The 10,954-nt window shown below is 43.0% G+C and overlaps 1 long non-coding RNA gene across 3 annotated transcripts; it reads right to left on the bottom strand.

Annotated features, from left to right (window-relative positions):
- Positions 1–1,739: 1,739 nt before the first annotated feature.
- On the bottom strand, positions 1,740–10,926 carry LOC116965924. Of its 3 annotated transcripts, none has more exons than XR_006165618.1 (4): positions 10,092–10,926; positions 8,506–8,589; positions 4,824–8,431; positions 1,740–4,679 (listed from the first exon to the last, which is right to left on the bottom strand). It is a non-coding gene; the product is annotated as an uncharacterized LOC116965924 (long non-coding RNA). The 3 variants fall into 3 exon arrangements; XR_006165619.1 differs by lacking the exon at positions 10,092–10,926 and having other exon boundaries at positions 4,824–5,822; positions 6,784–8,431; positions 8,506–10,058; XR_006165617.1 differs by lacking the exon at positions 10,092–10,926 and having other exon boundaries at positions 8,506–10,058.
- Between the last annotated feature and the right edge of the window lie 28 nt (positions 10,927–10,954).

Here is a 10,954-nt window from a genome sequence, read left to right as displayed (position 1 = left end):
GAGAACATCCATCAGCCAGCAAACAGGCGGCCTCTGGGCAAAAAAGAAAGGGCAGACCAACATGACAAAAACGAATGCAGGTTATGCCAATGAAAGCACCATTTAAATGGGTGAATTCTTCCACTGACTTGGGTAAGAGCAGGGTGATACAAAAAATGAGGAACACTGCAGTTTTAATCATACTTCTCCCACTAGCCTGCCTGGAAAGCTCTCCCCAGACGTGGTAGCTAAACCATGGAGCTTCCTGATACAAATCCCTGGTAGAAATACACTTCTGCCACCTAACAGAGAAACAGGGGCATGGTCCAGTCATGGAACCATACAGAGATGTAACTCCTAAAGCATGCAGTCACATCACCCAGCCTGTCCGACCCCGTTCAGCTCTGCCCCTCTTCTTACACAGGACTTGGTTGTACCTGTGGAGAAGGTAGCATTGCTGACTGTAAGCCACTTCGTGCCTTTCAGAAGTTGTCTCTGCACCTACAGACTAAATCTGGCATTTGGTACAAGGTATCAGAAAGGATACGTCAGTCCTTTGAAAGGCAAAGAAAACAATGGGGAAGAGAAAGTTCCTCTCTCAGAAGTGGTGCAGGACATGGGTTGGTTTGTCCACTCAGAGCCTGACCTCTCCCACCCTTGGCCAGCCCACACCTATCTCCATTTACCCGCAGGGGGGGCAGTGGGGGGCCCTGCCCTTGCCAGGGGCTGAGCATCACCTGCCCACCCTCCCGCTGCCTCCCCGGCAGGCTGGGCTCTGCTGCAGCAGGGGACTTCCATGAGGCTTTCAAAGCAGAGGTGGTATTTCAGGGCTCCTACCCACAGTGCAGCATCACACTTCCCTGCCACAACCAACCTGTTTTTCCCCAGCCACTGCTTTTTTTTTTTTTTCCTTCCCCACCTCCCATGCCCAGTGAACTAAACTCTGCTGCAATTCCAAAGTGTACACAGCACGGTGCAATTAGAGGAGGTGGAAAGCGCTGCAATGCCACTTGGAAGGACCCAGTCCAGGATCAGTGGCTTGCACAGGTACCCCCCAGCCCCCCCAGCCCGGTGGGGGCCCTGCGGCCCCAGGAAGGGGTCCCGGCTGCTCCACAACAGGCTCTGGCAGCAGCGCTGTTCTGCTGTCCCCGCAGAGCCACCACCCAAAAGTCCTCCCCCCACAGCAACCCAGTGCTGGGGTAGCCAGCCCTGACTGGGAGGCCGGGTACAGACCAGTCTCTTTTCCAGGTTCGTTTTGATTTGCAATAACCACTTACAAAACGGGCACTGCCACTTCGCAAAACACACGAGACGGAGCCAACGTGGAATACTATTTCACTCCTAGAGGAGTTTATCATAAATAAAGCAAGTCATCAAATTAAATCAGCAGTCCATCTGAGTAACTGAGGAATCCAAGTTTCTGTTATGGCTAGATTTAAGGTCAGTGATCTCACCGAACAGCATCTGTTTTGTCAGTATGATTATGCTTGATGAGAAGCACTCCTTTTAGAAAGTTTTTCTTTTACCGGTAAAAATCAACTTTGAATGGTTCTCTTTCAAATCCATTTAATAATATTTGTCCTGAAAATAAACAAGGTATTCCTCAAATATCTGTACTAGAACTTGTTATCCCCAGTTCTTTTTTCAAATAAAAGCTCAAATATAGAATGCAACAGTCACCTGAAACAGTATACATATTTTGTAAAATGTAGAAAAAGATCCAAGTGTTTTTCCAAAAGAAATCATGCAGTTCAACCTTGTTAATGCAAACTGGGCCTTTATTTTCCAAGCAGTCAATGGTCGTGTTTAATTTAACCCTTACAAAAAGTTATGGCCAGGCTGGTTTTTGCAGTTCTAACGTTCCCCAGAGAATACTCTGCAATTTAAATGATTCGGTGGCATGGGAAAAGGGCTTCCCAGAGTTTACAACCTATGCCTCTTCTTCTGCAGAAGCTAACTGCTCATGCATAATTTCATTTTATCCATAGAGATTTACGTCCCTTCCCATCACATCGTATTAATGTGCAGCTTATAACATTCCTATGTGATAGGAAAAAATACTGCAGTCCTGCCTTTGCACTACAAACTCCCCAGTATCCTGTATTCTTTACGAGCCAAAACGGAATTTTTGCCTAAACTGCTTGTATTTTCAATTTCATTTTGTGCTGGTTTGAAGATCAATAGAGGGAGGTGACACTGAGGCACAGTAATTTTAAATGTATAACTATTGTACAGATGCTACAACTTTAATTACACAACCAGGCTTCTGTGCCTGTCCAAAACTTCAGTGATAAACAATCTGCTTACACAGTAGCAGCAACAGGATCAGGATGCAGGAGTTTATGTTCATAAACATTGGCTGCAGCAGCAGAGCTAACTGGGCATATCCTCACAAGTGCATCCCATATGGACTCCTTGCTAAGGGAAGTCAGCTACCTTGTTAAAAATTAACTAAGTTATATTGTTTTACATGGATTTTCACATAGATGAAATACAAGCCTTCAAATTGCTTTCTCCAACTCCTTTTTTTGTAGCTGAACATATATAATGAGCTAAAAAAAAAAAAAAGATTAAAAAATACAGTCATTTTTTATAACTCAATTTTTACAATTGCCAAAGTAATGACCTATGGACCAGCGCCAGTCACTGTAAATGTTAATACAGCAGTGGTCAGGGACGGTGATTCAGGAAGGTGGCACCCGGCGTTCTGGTTAACAGGTAAATAGTAGTTGGCAAATTCTCGGTCAGTTCTAAGGTCTCCCTCCAGAGATACCATCTCTGAGGTTTTGCCTGCAAATGAAGTGGAACTGCTTTAATTATGCCAGAATATATTTACTACCTGGGAAACAGTCACGCCAAGACTGTTAATGACAAATGGTACATAAACCAAAACAATGTACAATGCAAAGTACACACATCCCAAGTTGACAGTTAAGATTACCCCCGTATAATATTTTTTGTTAAAAAACTCAACATTCTGAGACAGTTAACATTACAATTTAGGCCCATTCCTGGCTATGGAGACAAGTCTGTTAAGGACTTCCAGGTGAGTATGAGGCACTGTCTCCAACTCTGGCACCTTTTGGGGGCTGTGAGTACCACCGTGCACCGTAACATCTCCTGACACATTCTTTGCAGAGCCCAACCTAAAACACGGGCACCCGGAAGCTTTACTTAAACCCCTCCTTGAGACAACTTACCAAGAAAAGCAACAGAAACAAGCATGGGGAAAGAATCTCTAACCACAACAACTTTTGTTTTTAGAGCATTTTAATTACAGTTCTAAGATGCCCAACCCCATTCCATTCTCATTTCCTATTTCAGAGCACTCTCATCTTTGTTAATATTTCAAGCTGGATAAGTCACCCTACCTTCTGTCATACAGGTCCTTGTGTTGATGGCAGAGCTCTCTCCCTAACGATTTCATAGATCAGGAACCTTACCTCATCCATGATGTCTCTCTGTACTGTCTATTGGGAGGCATTAACTGCCTTCTCAAAAAATCTGACTCATCCATTCATACCATACAAACTTTATACCCTACCTGACAATTCTTTTTTGTAGAAAAATATTTTGTTCAGAGGGGCTGGGCAGGCAGAGACATCACAAAAACTGAACCCAGTCGCTTTCAGTATTTATTCTTTACTGATGTGTCAAGTAACTCTTGGGGCACGTCACCTGAATGAACGCAGTACAACAGGTTGGGCATGTCTCCGTCTGTTTTCAGTCACAAAACACTATAGGATTTTTTAACTGGCAGAGATATAACCTGCACTATCATAGCGCTATCAAAATACAGATTGTAGAAACCACGGCTATTAAGCTAGCTACATAAAAATTAAACCTACATTTAGCCAAGAAATCAGCTATTCTCACAACAAAGCAAAGCATCCTGCAAAACAATCAAAAAAAATCCAAAATATTATGATAAAAGATAGAAGTCATAGTAATTAAATAAATCAATTATTTCTGTCCTGAATATAGTAACAAAAGGATTTGGAAAGTATTACATAAATGGGGTTTCTGAACTAAGTTAATGCTTCAATTTCTCATTCAGAGGCAGCCTCGGAATCTAGGATGAGGAAATAATTAGCCACAGCCAGTAAGCAAAGATTGCTCAGGAAGGAAACTACTAACACTTACTTAAACCCAGGAATAAGAATTTTTACCTATAGTTATCAGGTTGAAGACAACAGCACAGGACGAAGGTGAGCACTTTCAGTTGCATTACCTTCCCTCAACTCAATGGACAGATGTCATTTGTTAACGCTGTAACCCCCAGACTATTTTAAAGGAAAACTCAAATCAAATTACATCAGTCTAACCTGCAGATCGTGAACTTTCATCATGATACTGGAATGGTCCTCCAATGAGTAATGCTTCAACAGGACTCTGGCTTTCAATAAGCTAAGGCTAGACACAGGTGTTCATTTCTTACAGGAAACTAACTGTACATATTTATAAACAAAATATTGCACTCCGCTGGTTTTTATCTGGACAAAAAAAAAGTTTGAAGAATCACTTTCAGTATCTAAAATGAAGCACTTGCTTAGATCTTCGCAAGGGTTTTGTTATTCTCTCATTAGAGCTCTCGGTAAAATGCACATGGCAGCAAACCCATGTATCCAGTGGGTGTCCTCGGATGTACTGTGGCATCTGTAGTTCCTTCATTGTATCTTGGGATGTTTACAAACAAAAATCTAGGCACAGAGAAAACATATAATCACTTAAGATTGATTTACAAGCAGACAGATCTGTAAGTTTGAGATAAGCTTAAATATAAGAAAATGCCTTAAACACAATAAAACACTTATTTTTAAGATGTTAGGAAAAACTTTATTTACTGTCAGGATGGTCAAATACGGGCACGGGTTGCCCAGAGAGGTTGTGGAGTCTCCATCCTTGGGAGACATTCAAAACTTGACTGCTCCAGCTGACTCTCTTCCGAACTGGGAGGTGGATCTCCAGAGGAGCCTTCCAGCCTCTGCCATTCTGTAATGAATGAAACCAATTAGTGGATCTGTACTGTCTATGTTAGGAAGCCCAAAACACATAAGAAATTGTCTCCACAATTCTCCATTTCTTCACAGAAAAAATTTTATAATGAGATTATGTCAGAGATTAATTTTAGATCCAAGTAACATGATTACAACAACACTGGTTGGTTTGTGGCATATTACTTGACAACCAAAGACTGAGGGACACAAGAGGGAAGCAGTGGGAATGTACGGTACAGACAGGGCAGGGGAAAGACAATGTCTCTACCTCCTTCAGCAGCAGCTAACTGCTAGACCAGCTGGATCTGTTTCTTGGTACGCACATAAAAAGCAAAAGGTAGGAGTGTGACAGAAAATAGCAACAGAGATAGAAGACAGGACAAGTGAAACTAAAATACATATGCACATCAATCATTAGACATGGATTAGCTGCAAAACAGAACTCATTAATGCAGTCCATACTTCCCACCAGTGATTCCACTCTCATATGAAGAAGTTTGCAACACATGATGAAATAGCAAGAGACAGGTGTCAAAAATCCACCAAATCACATGGTCAGGGAGTGATCTCTTGCCAAGAATTGCACGAATCATGACAGCAAACACTTAAAAATGAGGCAGATGAGGTCTGAAGGAAAGATCCTGTAGCACTTCCAGCCCAGAAAGGTCACAGCTGGGCAGATGGTGAAGGAAAAGCAGCAAACAAGGAAAATGAAGGAATCTGTAAAGCGCATTCTTCTCTTAAAATCATTAGCGAAAGGAAGGCATTTTTGTAATTGCACATTTAAGAAGATCATCTCCAGATGAGTGTGCAGATTTTCTATGGTCTTCAGACAAAAACTCCTCCCTGGCAGGAAGAAAGAATCAATTAATTCAGAGAAGTTAACACAACCAAAAAAATCCCAGAAAAATGCATGCTGGTGTGCTTTAAACCCATGCCCCAATATCCCAAAGATCTTAGCTGCAACATTCTGCATTATGCTGCTTTCATCTTAGGGAACTCAGGGCCCCTCATTTAGGAGGTGCTCTGGTGAACCTTATTGCTGTAGTGTAAATTATGACTTGTCTGCTCTGTCCCTCTTCCAGAGGCTACTGCCACCATAGCAGAGCCAGCACAAGGGAATATGTTCCCAAACTGGAGGTGATCTAGTGCACAGACCAGTCTTTTAACACATTCAGAAATAGCCTTCGGTAATAATGCTGTGCTGATGTAAAGTGTTACCACCTACATATATTCCTCCTGACGAGAGCTGGCAAAAGGGAACGCGTGCCCACAGCCCTTTACTCCAGTGCAAAGCTACTGCCCTTCACTCCACCAGTCAAGGTGGCTTTGAGCTAAAACGCCAGAGACTAACTGGAGCAGCAGGGCACCTGGTCTCTTCTGATGGCTCTGTGAGGCCATCCTAACTCTGGCAGAGCAGCGCTCAGGGTAATGCTGGGGACCATGATGCTTTACGTGAGCATGGCAAGACTCGCAGGGCTCATCTGTCGGTCGTAAGAGTGAACCTACCTCCATCAGCATTTTAAGTGAATTGCGGGGCTTTGCACTGCAGTAAGTGATATGCAGACCCTTGCTCTGCTCTATCAACGCAGCGGTCAGGGCGGCTGAGCTCCCTGTACTACCACAGAGTGATTCCCCAGAGCTTGCTGCTTGGATTGAACTAACTAACCTAGCAGAAAATCTCTTATTTTTCCTCATCAAAACCAAAAAAAACAGTTAAGCAATAAAATGTTGCAAGGTTCTGTTTGGGAGTGTGTGTTGTAATGCCCTGGAGAAGGAGGCAAAATGAGCTAATGTTGCTAATGACCGTCGGTTGCTGTGGCTATCAAGTCCGACAGAAACGGTTGTAAGAAATAGCAGGTAAGATCAGACACAGTCAGCTGATGAACAGCCCAGCAGCTGTTGAGAGTGAACCTGTATAAAAACACATGTATAGCCATTGACACAACTGTCTACACCATACAGTGGTAATCTTTGAACAAGCATTCCGAGAATGACAAGAATCCAGAAAATAGTCTACCCCTCTATTTTTTTTTTTTTTTAACCACACCAGCTCCAAAATGAGAAAAACTCAAGAATCACCAAGTACTTTACATGCAGTAACACCCATTAATATAATAGACTGGTCTTACTTTACAGACTTTAAATTAGTTTGCAGTAAGAATGAGAGGGATCATTGACCATTCTACATACAGCATTATACACAGACCAAGAACTTCACAGCCTTTTTACACCTTTTCCTCTATATGAGATACTGGTCACTGGGAATGATGGAAAAATGGTTTAACTGAAGTAACAAATGATATGCTCATTACAGAGTGAAACTGAAAAAAAAAAAAAAAAAAAAAACAACCAAAAAAAAAAACCCAAGCTGCTGAAAGCTTTTAAACAGGCTTAAACTATACTGAAATATCACCTAAATAATATTTTACCAATAGGTTGTCTTCTTATTGATTTGATCGCCTTCTCTTTATGAAGCGAGACACAATTTTGAGTTAAACTATGGCTTGCTGTTTTCCTTCAGACCCCCAGCTTGTTCAGCACATCAGCACACATCACGTGGTGTTTGCTGGCTAACTGGCTGGTCAATACTTTGCAAGGTCTTCACAGCTCAAACTGTGGCTCCTTATCTTATTTATTTCATGTTATTTTCCAGATTCATTTATATTCTACTCATGGGTGTGTCTAACATGACCAGATTACATGTGTCTATCTGAATACTTCCCAAACAAGAATGAATTTACTTCATAGCAGCCCATTTTTAAGACAGTGTATTTCTATTACCTCTATTTTATACAATGGGAAACTGAGGTATGGAAAGATAAATATCAAATATCTCCAACACCTTTGACTGCTCAGAGACATACGAAGTTTTTCAGAGACTGCTTAAAATACAGGTGATACACTGAGTTCATCTGTTTGTGAAAGCTCTGCATGTCTGCAAATCAGAGTGAGCTTCTTAAGACGGATACTGCAAAATAAGGGACATGAAAATGAGTGACATCTTATGAAAAATCTATTTTAACTGACTGGTTCCTCATCAGACAGTAAATACGCAGTGGCAAAAGAAACACCGCTAGTTCATCAGGGTAGCATTCAACTGTCTGCATATGAAGCTCTTCTTTTATTCCAGTTTCTAGCACTAGTCACTATACTTCTTCCAATTTCTTCAACAAATGAGGCAAGGATCCCACAGATAATGACCTTTTTAGAAAAACAACTCATCCACAGAATAGAGTCCAATTAAAAGCAATATTGTTTGAACTAAAAGCCAGGGTATAATGAGTGCTAGTAAGAATGTCAAATTTCAAAGGCAAGCACCAATAATTCATGAGTGTTTAACAGCGAAGCTATTAAAAACAAAGAGAAATACCTGTTTGATAAAATAAAAGTCTTAAATCAAAGTCATGGTCAGCTCCAGAGCAGAAATACATTACACCATCCTGCCATTTGACCTAAAACAGAAATCAGTAACCCCAGCAGATTATACTTTTCTTTATGGAGAACTGTAGGAAGGATTGGAACATACTTGTTGCCAGTAGATTTTATGGATACTTCTTGAGAGCAGGAAAGGTTCAAAAATCTTCTGTTCCGTTCCAGATCTGCATGTGCTCTAACAAGTAATTATAAAAAGCAGGGAACACAGTTTCACCAAAAGACTGAGGGAAGTTCTCTGCAAAAGGAATCTCTTAAGGAAAGAGCCGTGCCTTCAACAGAAGCATTTCTAAGCCAGAACTCCAGTGTTGTATATTGCTTTATTGTAAAAACTGGTTGGTTTTTTTTGGTCAGTGATTATTGTTCTCATAAAACTGATTATTTTTACTTTTCTTATTTTCTTTCTCACAATGCTGAATAGCTGCCACTAATTCACCCTGTAACTGACATAGCTGGGACCAACTTTTCACCAAGATAAACACTGCATCCACAAAATCTACATGAGCATTTATTTTATGTACAAACATGCTTGTAAATAAACACATAAGCAGAATTACATGTTTTGTATGCAAAGGTGTGGGTTTCCAAGGGCAGGATTTTTCCATTACAATATTAGAGGTAAAATGTACATTCAAACATGCACCCATTTTTACTAATTTGTACCTTAATGAAGAATAGGAACGAACATTTACTTAATAAAACATTTGAACCTAGCAGTACTGCTTTTTAATTAACAGTTCTAGAAAGCACGGTAAGTTTTGCATTTACAATTTAACTGTGGGAACTGTCAGATAAGACAATCTACATACCTGCATTTCCTAGAAATTCACCACCAGACCACACTTACCTCTGTAACATCCTCTTGACTCTCATATTTATGTGTTTATAACATATTCACAATTGTGATGCCAGATGACCTTACGTAGTGTGCAATAAAATATCCTGTCTGAAATATTTCACCTTCTATTTCATATTGCATTAAAGGCCCATAAGTTATCTCTCTCTTGAGAGTTTACCCTTTATTTAGTCTGTACCATCACATGATATATTTGGACTGAAAGTTTAGAATAATTTTTCAGCTCAAATTATCAGGAACAGGGTGGCTAAGAACAACTATGTCTACCAGTACTAGAATTCAACCAGGATGCTCTGACAAACACTAATATTTTAAAAGGTGTCAGTCAGTCTGCACTTGATTTGTACTTCCTGTGCTTTCAATATACTAGAACACACTGATACCACCCTGTCAAAAAAACCAACCAAACAACAGAACCATGCTACAGCAAATCAAACACTGTGACAAGTACAGCAACCGCTAGGTCTGTCTTGTTAAGCCAAACAAAGGTAGGAAGTCACTCTGAAAATCCTGCTCACTCATTCCGCTTAATTTTTAGCTGAACACCTGGCACAGTTTAGTGCCCAGCCAGCGTGAGGGACCATTTCCCCTAGAAGCGGGGTTTGCCTTCCCTCCAGGGCTGGTCACAGCCACCTCAGCAGGCTCGACACCCGCAGACAGACACCCCGCACACCCTCACCTTGTACCCTGGCGTACGCAGTACGCACCCACACTTTGAAAGCACTGTGACAGGCCGTCATACAGCCTTCGAAGTATACAAAGTGCTTGGAACTGGGGGGGAGTAGGGGGTAATAAAATATAATCTACAGAAAAAAAAAAAATACCTGAATTATGCTTTAGAGGAACAAAGTCACCACTTGGGGTTGATGAAGCGGGAGGGCTAACCTCCACCCAGGGTGCCACAGGCGCCCAGAGCCACCGTCCTGCTGCCTCCGGCCCAACGGGACGGCGACGCCTTCACAGGACTGACCGTGTGCGGTGTGATTTTTAGGTGCCGCTAGACCAGGCGCGGCTCCCTCGTCAGGCACCGCCGTGGAGGACTGGCCTAAACTACCGAAACGAAAAACGAAGGGCGGCGTGGCGTCGCGTCCCGTCCCGTCCCGTCCCGCCGCGGGGAGCCGCGACACCCACCGCTGCCGGCCGTGGGTCTCCCCGGGCGCCGGCTCCGCGCAGCCGGGCCGGGAAGGCCCCGCGGCCGCCCGTCACCCGCGGCCCCGCCCGTGACCCCACACGCTGCCCGGGCTGCGGCACCCGCGGCGGCCACCGAGGCCCAGGCCCGAGCGGCCTGCGAAAGACACGCACAAAAAAAAAAAAAAAAAAAAACCAAAAAAAACAAAAAAACAAAACACAAAACAACAAAAAAAAACTATCTCGCTCTTAGATGAAAAAAGCTCTTCAGAATTAAGTTGTGGCACCAACTTTAAACTAAAGTCACGGCGCCTGAAGCAGCGCCCCGCGGCGCAGCAGAGCCGACCAGGCGGGGCGGACAGGCCTGCTCCGGCTGCAGCCGCCGGGAGGCCCGCGCAGCGGCCCCGCCGGCGGGCAGCCGCCGCCGCCGCCGCCCGCTCCAGCGCCGCTCCCCGCGACCCTGCCTCCGCCTGGGCACCGCGCCCTCCTCGGCAACGCCACGGGGATCCGGAATAAAAGGAAGGAAGGAAAAAAAAAAAAAAAAAAAAGAGAAAACACA

Source organism: Tyto alba, unplaced genomic scaffold, assembly GCF_018691265.1.
Source record: "Tyto alba isolate M040663 unplaced genomic scaffold, T.alba_DEE_v4.0 Super-Scaffold_22, whole genome shotgun sequence".
NCBI classification, from domain to species: Eukaryota; Metazoa; Chordata; class Aves; order Strigiformes; family Tytonidae; genus Tyto; species Tyto alba.
This window is presented reverse-complemented; position numbering and strand designations above follow the sequence as displayed.